This window comes from Crocodylus siamensis, chromosome 9, assembly GCF_052110815.1.
Source record: "Crocodylus siamensis isolate JL-2025a chromosome 9, ASM5211081v1, whole genome shotgun sequence".
In the NCBI taxonomy this organism is placed as follows: Eukaryota; Metazoa; Chordata; order Crocodylia; family Crocodylidae; genus Crocodylus; species Crocodylus siamensis.
The window spans coordinates 27,417,991-27,436,178 of NC_143403.1; the positions used below are offsets into that span (position 1 = coordinate 27,417,991).

General features: G+C 42.0%; 1 protein-coding gene across 2 annotated transcripts in view; it reads left to right on the forward strand.

Annotated features, from left to right (window-relative positions):
• The first annotated feature begins 614 nt into the window (after positions 1–614).
• Positions 615–18,188, forward strand: part of LOC149857246 (uncharacterized) — a 76,343-nt gene continuing 58,769 nt past the window's right edge. For both annotated transcript variants that reach the window (XR_016444174.1, XR_016444175.1), the window contains exon 1: positions 615–699. The gene's annotated coding sequence lies outside the window, so the exon portion shown is untranslated. The remainder of the gene's footprint in view (positions 700–18,188) is intronic.

Here is an 18,188-nt window from a genome sequence, read left to right on the forward strand (position 1 = left end):
GCTCTGTCTATATGGTTAGGTAGGAGACTAATGGTAAATAGGTGATTCCTTAATGCTCTGAATTAGCTACTCATATAATTGAACCAAGAAAGAGATGGGGAAGCAAGTTCTTGCACACAGATATAGGAAATATGTAGTTACCTCAACCTCAGCTATTTAGTGCCAGCACAGCATTGCCTACTTTCCATGTTTCTGTAAAGGACCAGCTCCTGTAGTCCTACGATTACATGAGAATCTTGGCTTTTTAAGAAAGAAAGTTCTAACCCTAATTACGGCAGGGAAAAAAATACTTTAATATGAACCCTAAACTCCATAATACCAGAAGGAAAGTAAAAAGAGGACTCTTATATTAAATAATGCAAAATTATTATTTTTGAAACACATATGCTTTGAACACCAGTCTCACGATCAGGGATCCAGGTTTTCCATTTCCCATGGAAAAACTGGGAAAACCACAGATTTCCCAGTTTAATTGGAGAAAATGTGGATTTTCCCTTTAAGCAAGGAAACCCAGGGATTTTTGCAATCTTTTGCAAAGAGCTCTACATGCTGGCTGAGTTCCAACTTGCAAGAGCTGTTTGAAAAGGGGTGGGAAAGCCCCAACCCTGCCCAGAGGGGGAAGGAGAGGGAGAAAGGGTGGGACCCAATGCTCTCACTTTCCAGAGGCTGCCTCCAGATCAGTCTTCTTCATTCCTGGAAGTAAGTGGGGCTTGGGGGTTGTAGGGGAGGGCTGGGGGAGAGGGGAGCTGGCTGGGAGCTGAGTGAGGTTGTGTTGGGGAAGACATGGAGTGTCTGTTGGCTGGTGGGCACTCCTGGTGGGCTTTCCCAAACACTTTCCCCTCCCTCAGACTGGGCAGGTGGGTGGGCAGGCAGGGTGGGGGGGTGCAGTGGCAGAGGAACGAGAGGCACTGCCAGCCCCCCACCTCAGCTCATTCTGTGCCCACTCCCAGGAGCAGGGATGGAGGGTGAGGGCAACAGTGCCCCTCTGTGAGCCACACGTGCGCCACCTGGCCAGGGAGAACGGGGAGCTCACACACGGTAGCCACCACTGCCATTGTACCTTCACTGCCAGACCTTGTGCTGCTTGCCTGCGGCTGGGGTTGGGAAAGCTGCACAGGATGCGGGGAGCAATGTTGTGAGATGGCAGACGCTGCATGCGAGCCCCCTCCCTCCAGCTGAGCAGACATATGAAGCCCCACAGAGGGGCACTGCTGCCCTCACCCCAGCTCTGGGCAAGCTGAATGGGGCACGGTGGCAGCAGTGCAGTGGTGCTGGCGGCTGCTGTCACATGTTAGTGGAGGTGCCGTGTGGGGGCAACTGCCGGCAGCGGTGTGGTGGCAGCCGACAGTGGCAGCAGCAGTGTGGTGGTGGTGATGACCACCTCATGCCAGCACCACTGCACCATCATTGTCATGCTGTGCTGTACCCTGCGCCACTTGCCCAGAGCAAGGCCAGGGGGGTGAGAGCAGCAGTGTACCTCTATGAGTTGCACATGCCTACCTGACCAGAGGGATTGGGGACTCACGTGCCGCAGCCACCACTGCACCACAGCATCGAGTGCAGCTTTCCCACCACTGACTGTGGGCAAGGGGGTGCACGCAGGTGAACGTGCACCCCTGAGTGTGGCAGTTCACCCCCAACAAAAAGGCACCACTGACACCCACTGCCAACACTGCTTGTGGCATCTGTGGGTGGTTGCCGACCCCTGGTCAGCGCTCGCCACCCCCTCACACCGCCAGCAGCGCCAGTGGCATCTACGGGAGTTCCACTGCTTACCGCCGCCATGCTCCCACCACTGCACTCCTGCTACTGCCGTGCCCCCTCAGCTGCCAGGGGCATGTCTCATTCATAATCAAGATTGTTTGGAATCTGTCCTTAAGAGTATCTGCTAGTCCCTACAACTTGGTGTTGTGTGGAAATATGCGCATCAGCCCCCTAAGATATGCATTTTATTCACATAATATACCCAATATACCAAAGCAAACAAGCTAAGGGAACGTGTTTGGTAACATTTGATTATTCAGTTATATTTTCTGTAAATTGTTTATTTTTTATATATTCAGTTACCAAAAATCAAATTGCCATAATTAGCATTTTATTTGCTATTTTGGGTCCTCCCTCCTCTCCCCATCACTCCCCAACTTCTCTTGATTAAAAAGAGACTTCTTCTGTGACTGGTGAAGCATAGTTATTAAACCATGATGTCTTTCTTTAAAGCCAATTTAAAACTAAGGATCATGTAACACTGCCACTTATGCAAGGTTGCTCATAATTGCTCCATGCAATGCTTTGATTAATTAAATCACACTAGAGATTGTTTCTTAGTAACACACCTGGTATGGTCTTTGTTGTCAGCATTCATTAAAACACTGTGTTTCATGCTGCTTTGCAGCAGGAAAGGATATTAATCAGCTAAATTGCTATTAAGAGTCATATCAATATTTGCTGCACACTGATTGTTTTTCTAAATCTTCAACAAAGGACATTTCATTGAAATCTCTGGTTGATAACTAACCATATGACAGTGAAATCAAATTAAGATGTTTTATTTTCTAGCTAGCTAAAAAAAATCAAAGTGCGTAAAGAAATAAAACCACTGATGTGTTTTTCTCATCTGCTACTTTAAGCAAAGGAGTGGCATGTAGAACAAACTAAAGTGCAGAAAATGAGAAAAAATTAGTAGATCTCATTAATGTCTCTACTGCTCCCCAAGCAGAAAAGGCTTCACTTTGTAATGCAACACTGGTAATTAGGCTGAGTTTCAGAGCCTCAGCTGAAAAAATGCCCAGGGAATCAAATGTTACTTTTCATTGTTTAAGTGAATGAGAAAATATTTCTAAATATTTCCAGCTCCCAGCTACTTTCTATTTGTATATGAACACAAAAGGTGCCTTATGCATTGATAGATTGAAGGTGAGCAGCTAAAGGTATTTACTAAAATGATCCCTAGTTCTGACTTTTTTCCCGGCACATACCTGCTTGTTTCCTACTTCATTCATGTCCTACATGCCAGTTTAAAGTGTATCTGTAAGGCAACACAAGTGCCTCTTCTGTGCTACATTTTTGTTTTATAGCACTGTACATGCAACTAATTCCACTTACAATCTTCAATAAACAACAATGGTAAATTTACAGATCTAGATCACACTGTTTCTGGAGATGGCTCTTGGCAATGAGATAGGACTATAGTAGTCAAGGAAGGAAAGATTTATGATTTCTACTAAACTGGCATGGACCATTGACTATCAGAAGCAAATTATGGTAACAAAAATTTGTTCCAAGGCATTTCCTCCCAGTATTGTTAAATTTAAGAAAAAGAAAATCGGTTGGTGAGCCTGTCTATTGAAGTAAATCTGTTATTCAGCAATGGCTAGCTTGTGATCCAAAGGACTTGTCTTTACAGTATGTTCAAAAATCTATTAAAAACACTGCAGCCCAACAATGGAGAGTTTATTGTATAAAATATAAAGTTGTGCAAATACTCAATTGTAAATATATTTTCAGTTTCATTTATTTATTTTTGTTTATGTGTTATCAGTGAATAAGCCATGAAACTTAACAATGTAATTGCTGAATAGTTGCTAAAACTAATTCTTAGACATCATGGATATACAGGAAAGTCCATTAAGAGCACCTTAGAGTTAACAGTGCTTGAAATTTAAACTGTCATAGTTAATTTTGCACATGCCATATGGTCTTGTTACAATGCTTTGCATAAATCTTAGAAAAAGTTGCAAATGCCAATTTAAAAGCCAAAAAAAATCTCATTAATATTTTCTTCTCATTTGCTTGTATGACTTTCTTTGTAAGCACTCCTGACTATATACTAGTTTTGTGATTGTAGGATGATCATTCTATTTCATCAGCAACTTGGACAAGGGGGTGAAAAGCACCTTGTTCAAATTTGCAGATGACACTAAGATGTGGGGAGAAGTGGGCATACTAGAAGGGAGGGACAGGCTGCAATTGGACCTGGACAGGTTACGGGCATGGGCGGATGAAAATAGGATGGGATTCAATACTGACAAGTGCAGAGTACTGCACCTAGGGAGAAAGAACCAGCAGCATAGCTACAAGCTGGGGAACTTCCCTCTTGTCAGTGCAGAGGCAGAAAAGGATTTTGAGTCATTACAGACTCCAAGATGAACATGGGCCGCCTATGTGGGGATGCAGTCTGGAAGGATAACCAAACCTTGTCATGCATCCACAGATGCATCACAAGCAGGTCCAAGGAGGTGATCCTCCACCTCTATATGACATTGGTCAGGCCACAGTTGGAGTACTGCATCCAGTTCTGGCACTGCACTTCAGGAGGAATATGTACAACATCAAGAGGGTTCAGAGGAGAGCAACTCACATGATCGGGGGCAGCAGGGCAGGCCCTACAAGGAGACGCTACAAGACCTGAACCTGTTCAGCCTCCACAAGAGAAGGCTGAGAGGGGATCCGGTGGCCATCTACAAACTGGCCAAGGGAGACCAGTAGGCAATGGGAGAGTCCCTGTTCCCCCAAGCACTACTGGGAGTAACAAGGAACAATGGCCATAAGTTGATGGAGAATAGATTCAAGCTAGATATCAGGAGGCACTACTTCACAGTCAGGGCAGCTAGGATCTGGAACCAACTTCCAAGGGAAGTGGTGCTGGCTCCTACCCTGGGGGTCTTTTGAAGAAGGCTATATAGACACCTTGCCAGGGTCGTTTGACCCCAGCATTCTTTCCTGCCCATGGCAGGGGGTCAGACTTGATGATCTGCTCAGGTCCCTTCTGACCCTACCTACTGTGAAACTATGAAACACCCTCTGCTACTGTCCTCTCTGCTGCTGCCTGCTTTGGCAGACACCAATCTGATTTACTAACCCTCACAGAATATTGCCAGGTTCATCTGTTTTCTCTCTTTCTTGAGGGTTTCAAAAAGGTCAACAATCCACCCTAGTTTAACAACCCATATGGCTAGCATGCTAACTTCAAAAAAGCATGCAAATTTTAACAACTAATTGCATATGGGCTTCACATTCAGTCCCCTTTGACTCCCTATCTCAAAAGATAAGGTAACCATTTATGCTAGGGGCAGCCTTCAGCACAATTCAAGAGTAGAACTTGAACTTATGGAGCTATATCAAGATATCTTCACTGCTCTGCTCTATATCGCTTTCTTAAGGGTGTGTACTGAGGGAAACAGTCCAACTGGTTAACCTAGACTATTGTTTTGCTGGGTAAATTATAGTGAGGTTATGGGCAAGTAAACAAATTCTGGAAAATGGATTCATTTTTAAGTTTTTAAAACAACTGAGCAAACTTAATCTTTTGCAATTAAATGTACAGAGAGAAGGAGTGACAGGGGTGCCACAAGAACTTGATATGTAAACCATGTGAAAAATATGCATCTTTATAGCACTTTCTGTTGTTCTTCAACTGCACAGGTCATTTCGTTCTGTTTAGTTGTTTGCATCAGGAACATAAACACTAGATGCTGGGGCATGCTTGAATTAGAGCTTGTAATTTTTCCTGTTGAAAACTGTGATTGTGTCTGTGACATTTATGAATTGCAGTAAGCACTGTAAATTTACCCTAAATGCAAATTTATTCTAAGGGCTTGTGGCTACTGTTCCTGAAAAACATTTCAGAATATTCACATTTAACAGAATATCTGTATCTGTCACATATCTATTATAGCCAGGGGAAAACACTCTTTTATAGAGATATGTAGAAATGATTTAGTAATCATTTGAGTTCCTTGGAACATGAGGGTGCCCACTTGTAGATAAATAAGCCTATTTCCACCCAGTACCAGATCCATGTTTCAGTCATCTACTCTGATCTTAATCATTTCACAAGTACCAGCAGGTATTATTTATATTTGAATTGAATCTAGCGATGAGTAAGTGCCTCATGCACACCTGCTCAGCATACCCATAATACAATGTTGCAGTTCTCAAGAGTATTCTCTCTTTGGAGGCATTATTTCTGGCCATAAAGCTGAAACAAACAGTAAGGCCTCAATGAAGCAGTATCTCAAGCAATGTGGTCCTTGGCTATACATAGATACATGCCATACATTCAGTTTAGTTGCAGGAGCATTTCTCAAGGAGACTGTCAGTGACGGCTCTGCTTGGATCTTCTTCATCAAGCCTATTATCAACACACATATAAATGAGAGCCAGATAATCTGCTGTTATTGACTTCAGTGGAGGTATGCTGGGAATGATTTCTACACTTAACTGAACCCACAATATAAGACCATAGGAGACTATAGATATAATAAGAGCTAACCTCTTGCTCCTCTTGTATCTAGCGTGTGCTCAGATTTCAAACCACTGGCAACAGCTGTAATGCAATTCCAGGAACAGCAATTACAATAAACAAAGCTTAGCCTTTGAGGACAGGCAAAAACACAGATACCTAAATGCTCAGTACTCACTGCACACAAATGCTAATGGGCAAGCCCAAGTTGGAACTAAATACCTCAAATTTCTCTGGATTCTCATATCTTAGCTTCAAACATTGGTCCCTATTTATAATAAATAAAGAGAAGAAAAGTAAACCACTCAGAATACATGTTGATTGTAAAAGAAATTTGCAAAAGCATCTGAGTGAGTCAGACATCCAATTCCCAATGAAAGTTAAAGGGAGTCATGTCGTTCAGGTGCTTTTGAAAAGCTCACCTTAGATTCCTCTAATGATAGTATTCAGAGAAGCCTGCCGTTCAAAACTCCTGCATCTCATTCAACTTCTCCATTATGTATGATATACAATTGCATTTGTTACTGGTTTAACTGGTTAATATATGTCACTAATGATTTATCAGCTAAGTCTCAGGGTTTGGGAAAACCACATTTAAAAATATGAATTGGGGGGGGGAAAAAAAGCTTTCAAATTCTTCAGCCTTTATTTATTTATGACACTAAACTGTCCAAGGCTGCTAATCCCCATTATAAAGAAACAATGTCTTGCATTTATTGACATGGAGATTATTGCTCCTAGTGTTTCTTATTATCCTCCATATCACAAATGAGTAAATCACACTGTCAGGCAAACCAAGGTTAAATGAAAAAGATGCATTTTAACAAGATTCTATAAAAATTAAAAAGACAAACCCTCCATCTATGGAAAAGAGTTGTTAATTCATTGAATTTTGTGGATTCCATGAAATGATAAGCTCTGCAGCTCAGGCATCTCTGAAATTAAATTAGGTTTCAGAAATGAATATTTCATCTTTAAGATACTGTTGCTTGGAGACCTAGGAAAGGAAGGGTGATTTAACACAAAGACATGATAGTTGCAAGGGACATTGTTTTCCACACCAAGAGGCTCTGGAACATACCACAAAATGCCCAGGACAAAACGCTGTTCTGAATGTAAAAGAACGTTTACTGTACACATTTATTCAGAATGCCTTCAATTTAACCTATTGGATTCAAGCTCGAACAGCTTATTCTAAGACAAAATAAAAACATGTTAAAGGAGGCAATGGATGATTAATTACAGTATTGAAGTCAAACTTCTATTGCAACAACTTCTGTAACAAAATCTCTCCAGGTACAGAATGTCATAACCCTTCCCATTCCTTCCCTTTATTTTGCAACTGATTTGTCTGCTCTGCTTTCTTGCCAGATCTCATATTAAAATGTCCTGACATTACAGTATGTTTGGTTTACATAGATTAACATCTTTCATTCTCCTCCCCAACCCAAACCCGCCCCACTGTAATGAAAGCATTACAGTTAAAGTTCAAGATTTTAAGTATGTCCATACTAAGCTAAAATCTTTCCGTGAACAAGATAAAAATACCTAGAAGGATCAGATATTATTGGCACCATCCCATACTGTGGGAAATAAATGTGCATGGAATACCCAGGCTTTGTCGCCAGCATTAAACTTGAGTCTTCCAGCTAGTGACCCTTACAATTCAGCTGTAATTTTGTTTCTGGTTTGCAGAATACAATAGCTCATTTTATATAGAGCTAGGCACATAAGAGACAGTTACTTCCCTGTGAATAATTTGCACGCAGCGTATAATGTTGAGGGTAACCACCTTTTCAAAAAAAATGAGAGGAAAAAAAAATAAAACCTAAAAGAATTACAGTTTTTTGCTGTACATTTGAACGTTATACGAGAGGTTGATAAGCTATCTGTTCGCAAAGTGAATGTCATCTTATTGACTGGGTTTGATTATAGAATCAATCTTAGCCATCTAACTACATCATTTAAAAAAAGAAATTGAAGAAGAGGAATAGGAAAGGATAGGCAAGCACTTTTAAATTTAGAGTAGTGTGCTTCAGGAATCTTATGGAGATAGAAGTGAATGTCTGCACTAATGGAGAATACGTTGTTTCCATATTGCAAACGCAGTAAACTGATCACATAAAATAATGCAGCTTCTGAGAATAAATTATAATAGTCATTTTTCCTAGCAGAAGAGAATTTAATTTTTGCAGAATAAGAATTCAAGCTAAAGAAAATTCAGAGCCCACGATCATTCTATTTCACTGCACCTTTTGAGGTTTTATAATTTGAGAACATTACAAGAAAAAAACAACACCATTCAGAAATGGGATTTTTTTATAGAAATGTTACATGAGTTCTGGACTCTTCCCTTTTCCATCAGAAGTGCAAGGTCAACCAGATGTTTCTTCAATTTAGAGCAACAGTTAATCTCAGATTACTATGAAACTGGTCAATCTCCCAACAACCAGGTTTTATTCTCCCAAAATATTTCCAATAGCCCAAAAATGCAAAGATAGGGAAAAAAAGAACAATTCATGATCTATGAAGATGTGATTTCTAGAAAAGAAGCTATATTTTTTCAAAGATTGAAGGACCAGATTCTGACACCTTTATACTCACACTGGGTACATCTCCATGAGTGCTTTATTGTGTAGTTGACTTATTGCTCTGTCTACAAGTGTGCCTGTGATTATGTATTGGGGACGGTACTATCCTATGGCAGAGTAACTTACTCCACTGAAATGCACATGTAAATGGTGACAGGGGCTGTCTGGGGCACAAGGGTGTTAAAGTGTAGGACACCACCATCCAGGGCTGTTCCACTCCAGCTCAAACTGCTGTGGTCTCAGCAGTATACACTGCGCCCAGGAACAGCTGACTCCCGTGCAAACTGTGCCAGAGGTTATCACATTGCCTAATGGCACATGTAGACGCACCAATTGAATATTTCCTTATTCCACAGGCTGTCCCACTGAAGCCAAGTGGACTCATGCAGTGAGATATCACTCTTTGGTATTTGCACGGGGGGTATTAAACTGGCCTTTATCCCACATGGGCATTATCCCTGAAATCCCTATATCCTTATAGAATCATTAAGAATATACCTAATGTAAAAACTTTTAGCTCAAACCCCTCAAGGGCTAATTTAAAACCATAGCAGCACCTGCTGCCACCACCTAACCACACAAATTTCCTGCTTTCTTATCCTATCCAAGTGGTATATTACCCCCAACAGGGGTTAAATTAGTTATTTTGTATATCTACACTCCCTGGGAGATAGTTAAAACTGCTGCCTTAAAATAAGTGCCACCCTCCACATCTGCTTTGAACACTCCAGACCAGAACTGAGCCAGTAGAGACACTCAGTGAATGCCCTGGCACCTGCTGTCAAGACATGTCTCTGGGTGCCAAGGGGCAGTACAGAGTACCTCCAAAGCATTGCCCCTCCACACCACTACTGTGTTTGGAGCATGTGGAGCAAGAAAAGGTGGGCAGAGCTTGTTTTTCCAACATCAAAAGCAGCAAAGATCTAGTGTTGCTGTGCCCTTTATTGTGTCTTGACTGTTTCAAGCAAGGTGGTATTGGGAGTGAAAGACAGGAGAGAGGAGGAGGGGTTTGCACATGTTCTTCAGCAACACAGCTGAAGTTGCCAATTTTTAGTTTAGCTCACAAGCAACACTGTTGATAAGATACCATAGACTCAGTCTGTTCTAAAGTTGTAATCTTAGACCATAAACTCTTGCAATATGTCAACACAAGCAACTCAGAGCTTCAACTCTAACAGGTAAAACACAGAAACTGTATTAAAACCAGCTGTCGCATGCAGCTCAGATGAGATCTGTCAGTGTTTCATTCACATTCTTTTCTTCTGCTGCAAACTGATAGTCCACCCTAGGCAAACTGACCTCACATAGTGCTACCCAGCCTCCAATATAAAAAAAGCTATCAAATCAAATTAAGTCACTTACAGTTTCATAAACTTCAAATTTCATGACCAATTGTTAAATAAAAATGAGTGTTGGTACACAAATATATATTTTTTTAAACCTGTGGTAATTCTTGTTAGTTCTCACTCCTTTTTTCCTCTAGATATAATATATTTCATTAATCATGATAGGATTTTAATATAAATAATAACCTAGGCAAGAAAATCCATTATTGGGGCTCCTAATATTCATCTTTCTTTGCCATGAACCAGTGAAGCCACTAAAAATGACTTTAAGTAGTCAGTATTCTGCCGTACTGCAATATAACCCTAGGGGATGTTCAGTAGTATAATGGCTTGCAACTCTTCTGTCTGATATGTCTTTATAATTGGAGATTTGACAGTGTAACTATTTCACAGCACATTTTTACTACCACACTATGCTTACTTGTAGCAGTGTGTGAATGACGTATTGTACATCTTATTATGCCTGTAGTAACTTCATCTCATAGAAACAAGCTGTAACTACTGTGCTAGATGAGAAAATAATTTAGGAATTTATGCACTCATTTACACAGTCCAAGATATTTTACTAAGAGACAATTTGAAATGTACATTCACAAATTCAGAATCCAGCAGCATAGTCTCATAGGATCTGTTCATGCTGCAATAGAAACCAACAACAAAACTCTCAATGACTTAAATGGAACATGATCAGACTCATATAAGTTCTAAGGTGGTTACAAGTTATACAAATGCATACGCAATGGTTTGCAGTATACATGGAGTGGTTTATGTAAAAATATAGGGTCCTGTTCCACCTACATCTATCAAAAAGTTCATGCACTGAACAAAAGGTAACATTGAACTTATCCTATAAACTCCCTGAAATGCAACAGTGGACATAAGAAACATAAGAGTTGCATCATAAGAATGTTATTTTCTCATAATAAAACAATTGTCAACTGCTCTCCATTATTCCAGCTATCACTTACCATGCATGATGAAGGCAACTATAACAACAGGACCATGCTGGATCAGACCAGTGATCCTTCTAGATGAACATCCTGTCTCCAAGGGTAGCTGCAATAGGTGTTTCAGATAAAAATGAGAAGCCAAGTAGTTATGGAATATTTTGCCTACAGTTAAATATATCTATATATACACACATTTGTTTTTTTAAAACTTTGATACACCTGATGAAAAACTTTTGGGCAAGGTTTCTGTTATTGCTGAAGACTGGCAATTTGTCCAGACAATGAATTTGTATGAACTTTAGTTTTACCATGGTATTTTCTTGGCTCCAGGATGAAATTTCTGGTTAGAAATAATTCCACCACAAAACAAGAGCTTGGTAGTATAGGCATTTACCTGAGAAAACCCATGTTCAAGGCACTGAATAAGACCAAGTATTTCAAGCTGGGCCTATCCTATCTGAGTGCTCTAATAACCACACTACTAGTTATGCTGTGGTGGGGAACTTTGTCACCCTCTATAGTTTAGATGAGAAATTTCATACTGAACCCAAGGAACCTTTACTGATGAAAGCTATGTCAAAATCTCTAGTGCAATTGTGTTCACACAGTTCTGAACAGAGACTTGATGCATTTCCCACAGTGCAGGTTAATGACAGAATCACAGGAGTAGTCTCTTTTTCTGGTATGTTAATTATGGGTATCACAGGGTACTGAAAAGATTTTTTTTTAAATACCCTGGTCTATGGGAAGTCTGCCCAGCTCTCACCCACCACTTGATGTAAGTTATATACAGAGTGAAGGAGGCTGCCCTGGTCTTATTATCAGGATCACCCAGATTGTGGTCTTGGCCTTGTGGGCCAATTGCATGGCTCCATACCTTCCCTATACCATGCCCCATGCCTTGCAGATGAGATCCTTCAGATGGTTCAACCAATTCCTGGTACAGCCCCTCACTGGGTCTTCCAAACCCTCAGTCTCTCTCAGCCACACTCTGGGCCTCAGACTCCTTGGTATCTTTGCATAGCCCCTTCCTAGGCTGCCAGACCCCTCGTTCTCCTCCACATCCCAACTCAAGTTGCCAAAGCCCTTGGTCTCTCTTCTAGTCCCTCTCAGGGCTCTCAGTCTCATACAACCAGTCACTGGGCTACCAGGCCCATCGCTGAGCTGTCAGCCCCTCTTGATCTCTGACCTGGACCCTTTTAGTTCTCCAGGCCCCTTGCTGGGCCTCACTAACCCAGGCCATCAGACCCATCTCATCCTGCTCTCTATTCTCTGGCCCCTCACTGGGCTGCTGGACCCATGTGGTCCTGATCTTTCCTGGCCCCTCGCTGGGCTGCTGAACCCATGTGGTCTTCTTTGCCGAGTACTTTTCTGTTAGTGAGTGCTTCTCTAGCTTTCACCCTCCACCAGGTAACCCACAAGGCAGTGGAAGCTGAGGCTTTTCAGTGCCCCATTCTCACCTTTCCCTGGAAGGCCCATTCATGGCATTTCACGGAGCCCCACCACACTAACCAGCCCCAATGGGTGAAGTTTTAGGTCTTACCCAGAACAAGTCCTCAAGCCTACCTTATCATACTTGTACCTCTCAGGGCTCCCCCTTAGATGTCCAACACTCTTCTGGGGCTGCTAACCACCAAGTCCCCCAGCCCTATCTCCCACCTGAGTCCTCCATCACTGGCTTCCAGCTAACTTTTGGACCACTTTCCTAGATGCCTCCTCATCAGAAGGCCTAGCAGCAGCCATTGTCATGCCAGGCGACACAAGCACCTTTGGCCTTTCCTAAGCTCTGGCCCCCACTCAGGCCAGTGAAGAAGTCCAGGCTCTCCCAGCTCTGGCAGTCTCTAATGTGGTCTGTTTCACCCTTCAGCCTCCCCTGGGCCCTGGACCCACAAAGGCCAGGTGAGAGTCTCACAGTCAGTCCTCTGTCATCCCCCTTGCTTCCATGCATCTGTCCTCTCGGGCCCCTCCATAGATCACTCTCTCTCTCTGGGGTCACCTGGAGCCCAGAGAAAGAGTGATCTATGGTCTTCTCTAATGCAGACCCTTCCTTCTCTAGACCCCTCAATAAGCCCCTGTGCTCTTCTCCACTCACTGGGTTCACCCAGACCAGCCCTGCTCTCAGGGCTGTTTAAGCCTAGCCTTCCTCCATCAGGCTTAGCCTCACCTGCCAGCCCCCTGGGTCAGTTGACTCTGCAGGTAGCTCTGATCCCCCATGTCAGTGGCTCAGCAGGCTGCCTGACCACTCAGTGGCAGGCATATCAAGTGCTCTGCCACAGAGGGAATTTTTTTTAATGAAAACCTTCAGAACATCTTGACTTCATTTTGTGTTGAAGAGGAACCAAATGAAATTTTACAAAGAACAAAATTCATATTTTTTCAAAAAGCACAAATATAACTATGGCTATGCTCAGATACGTATTAGGAAGGGAGGAAATGAGGAAATTCCATAAGAATGTTTCAAATTTCAAAAGAAAAATAGGAACTGGAAATATTGCTCATTGTTAATAACCTGCCAGAATAAATCCAATTTAAAAATGGATATTAACACTTGAGTTCTCAGTGGGAGCAAATATCCATCACAAACAATTTAGCTTCAATATTAAAATGTAAAGCATTATAAAGCAGCTAATTAGTAGCTAAATAGAGTTCATCTACTTTGGATCATAGGGATTATAGCTTTACAGTGTCTGGAAAGTCCTCTTTCTAAGGGATGTTACGGGTCTTTGTTGACGAGAAGTAGCCTCATTTTGGGAAGAGAATAGATTGGGGGGGGGGTTTAAGTCACTGAATTGACAAGAGTCTTCATGGGTTTTTCATATAGGAATTGTAAGTTCTGCTCAGTAGTTTATTATGTTGCTATATAAAATAATATAATTGTGTAGAATTACCATGTATGCCCACTCAGGAACTCCAATAAAGCAGGTGAATAGATTCACTCTTTATTTTTATTAGTTCCTGTTCATGTTATTCTTCAACATACTTTTACAATATGACCTCCCACCAGACTTTGCACTGATCCAAAAAGTCACTAAAAGCAAAAAAGAATCTCACTTTCCCTTTCCTTCAAAACACCCAGAAAAGTTTCTCTTATCTTTACTGCTGCTTTAAATTATATAAAATGCTTTGTTTTGTTTTTACTGACCAATTTTCATGCCTGTGATGTTTATCCTACAGCAATCCTTCATATCTGTGAAATACAACTAAGATGTATGGACAAAAAAACATTAAGCATCAGATCAAGATTAAACATTTGTGTTAATCATAGAATCATAGAAATTAAGGCCTGCAAGGGATCTCAAAAGATCATTGAGTCCACTCCCACTGCTCTGGGCAAGAATACTGCTGAGTTCAAATCTCCACCCTGCCCCCCTCCCTGGGCAAGGTGCCTGTCCAGTCTCCTCTTGATGACTTCCAAGGTTGGGGACTGCACCACCTCCTTGGGAAGTCTATTCCAGAGTCTCGTCACCCTTACCATAAAGAAGTTCTTCCTTACATACAACCTGAAACCACCATCTAACAGTTTATGGCCATTGCTCCTTGTCCTCCCCTGGGATGCCCTAGTGAAGTCTTTCTCCCAGCTCCTGATATTCACTCATATACTTATAGGCAGCCAAATCCCCTCAGTCTTCTCTTCCTAAGATCCCTTAGTCTTTTCTCACAAAGTTTGTGCTCTAGGCTTTTAATCTTTCTTGTGGCCCTTCTTTGGGCTCTTTCAAGATTCCCCACATCTTTTTTGAAGCGCAGCACCCAGAACTGGACACAGTACTCCAGCTGTGGTCTCACCAGCACTGAGTAGAGAGGAAGAATCACTTCCTTAGCCCTGCTCACAACACATCGGCTAATGCATCTCAATATGCAACTACCTCTGTTGAATAGCATCAAACTGGTAGATCATGTTAATCCTGTTGATCAACCATAAGTAGCACTCTATCAGACCAAATTATATTTTAAGCTTTTTCCTATCTTGATACATACTATATTTAAGCATTTTCACCTGAGGTTATGGGGCCAACTCTTTGCTGCTTTTTACATGCAGAAGAGCAAACAGATTAAATTTAAGCTGTGCATTACTCAGGACTGCTTTGGTCTAACCTTGCCTCTACAGAACATAGAGAACCAGCTAAAAACTGGCTCTTTGGAATATGCAATCTTTGCTGTAGTGAAACAGTCGGCAAGATGAAAAACCTGAGTAACGTAAATGTACTGTAATGTATGCAACAGCAGAAGGAACCCAGGGGCAGTCTTCAGAGCTGTTCTTACTGGACACATCTACACATGCTCCCAACTGTACAGTTGTAAATACACAGTCATTTAGTACTTGCTTTAACAAGTATTAAATGACTGCACAGTAATACTGCCATTACTGCGCAGTCCCAGTGGCACCTAGGTCATTTCTGACCCTACGACGCATTAGCATCGGCATCACAGTTCATGCCTGCTGAAACTATATTGCCGTAATTCATTGCTATGATGAAGCAGAGTCTTGTATAGACACACCACTGTTGATTTAGACTGCAACTCACAGAAACCTGCAGGGGCTGAGGGGCAAAGGGAAAAGGGAGAGGAAGATTGAGGTTGGAGTAAGGAGACGAGAAAGCAGCCTGAACATGGAACCTGGTCAGCCCTACACAGACGAGTGTACAGTGGAGCCAGAGATCTCACTGGCTTAGACTGCCAGGACCATGAACTGAAGGAGCTGGACTCAGACTTGGGGGCAGCTGCAGGCTGCTGTCTGATTCCTCTAGGGACTAAAGACTTGTTTGGGAACACCTATGAAGGTGTGGAGGGAAGGGTGGAAATTAAGGTGCTGAATGTATGTTACCAGTGTTGATATTTTGTTACCTTTTACCTTTTCCCTCCCTTTGGCCCATTGGCTTGTGACTCCAACCCCTATGATTTTCTATATAAAGATGGGTATACCACTTTGATTCTTGTACCAGTTTCTGGGGTTGCAAATTTGGCACACCTGTCATGTACTTCCAATATGGCAGGGTCAGGGTCATGTACCACATTTTCTGAAAAAAGCTTCAAAGTTATATACACCTCTATAGATAATCATGTTCAAATTAAATTGACTATTTTCAGTCATTACTTCCCCTCTCATCCTCTCTCTATCTCCAAAAAAGGGATACTCTAAGTTTGGTGATAGGGGACACTCTTTAACTGCCTCTTCTTGTACGTTCAAGAAATGTTTTTCAGACTTATATTTCAGTAAATCCTTAGAGACCAAAGTGAATTCATAGGAACACCTAATATAACACAATGCAGCATGAATGATGAAACATGGCATACTGCAATACAACCCACTATCTAGCTTTCTGAAAACTGCTCTAAAATGAATCACTTTGTTCAGAAAGTTAAAGCAACAAACACACTTTATGAAAACAAAACTAGGTTGTCCTTATCTAATTTTCTCTACTACTTCAGGTTTGCATACACTAGGAGTACCAAACGCATGGCCCACGTAGCCATGTAATCTGGCCTGAAAATTTGAGGGGCATATTGGGGGGTGTGACATGCCACCAAAATCCAGCATTCAGAGCACCATTGGGAACATATGCTGATGAAGGAGGCAAGTGACAGCTGCAGTAACCCCTGCAGCTAGGCCCTGCTACTGGAAGTGGGTCTAGATGCAGCCCATGAGAATCCCCACCATCCTAATCCAGCCTAGTGGTTCAAACCAGTTTGATTCCCCTGGTCTATACTATATAACCACTGCTACTGTAGATATGGCAGAAATCCCATGTAGTGGTGATGTAGCATATGCTAACACAGGGATTTTTCCCATCATTGCCATACCACACCCCAGAAATACATAAACTACGCCAATAAAGGAGTGTTGTTGTCACTAGAGCTGTGCCAACACCCAGGGTTTTGCTCACACGCAGCTGGGAAGCGCTATTTCTTCAAATTCCTAGCTAACATAATTTGGCTAGCAAAATGATAGTGTAAAGTAGGCTTTAGCAAATTAGATTTAATAGATACCAGTATCTGGTAACGGTGGGTTCACAGAACTCTCACATTTAAGGCTCAAAATTAATTTTCCATGTGGTACAAAATGTCCTGTTAATATTGATGTCAGCTTCCTATATAGCATTTCTTAGCACTCTATGATGTGCACTTTCATAGATTTCATAGACATTAGGGCTGGAAGGGACCTCGGGAGATCATCGAGTCCAGCCCCCTGCCCAAAGGGCAGGAAGTCAGCTGGGGTCATAGGATCCCAGCAAGATAAGCATCCAATTTACTCTTGAAGGTGTTCAATGTAGGTGCTTGAACCGCCTCCGCTGGCAGACTGTTCCAGACCTTGGGGGCTCGGACAGTAAAGAAATTCTTCCTTCTGTCCAGCCTGAAACGGTCTTGCAGCAGTTTGTGACCGTTCGACCTCGTCATCCCTTGGGGCACTCTGGTGAACAAACGTTCCCCCAGATCCTGGTGGTCAGCCCTGATAAACTTATAGGTGGCCATCAGATCACCACACTTTAAGGTGTGTAAGAATGACAGAAGCCTAGTTTTCAATATTTGGACTGAGATTATGCCAAACATCCTCACATTTGGGGAGCATTTGGGTTGTGAGTTCATTCTGAAAGGGAGGAAAGATGCTCACAACGGAAAAACATAACATAGTTTGCTTATTATCTTAATACCAGTACCCACTTAGAATATTAAAAACTGAACACGTGAAATAATGTCCTTTTCAGATTCTATGCCCTTTGTGTATTCATTCATATCTCACACTTTGGAAAACGACAATCAATTAAATATTTTTCCCTTATATGTAGCCAGTTGTACATTCAGATTCATGGTTATAAAACATGTGGGTTGCAAACTACATAGAAATGTTTCTATGGGTGCCTCAAGCTGCTGTAATTGCAGCACATCTGAGCAGATTCAATTTAGTCTGCTGAAACATGGTAATTACTGTGCTCCAGCAGCCTCCTGCATCTCGTGTATTGGAGTTCCTGTGCTTCGAAATGGCAGCAGGGGCACTTGAACTGAAGCTCACATTTTGAAGCTCAGGGATGCTGATACGTGAGATGCTGCAGCACTTTAATTAAAG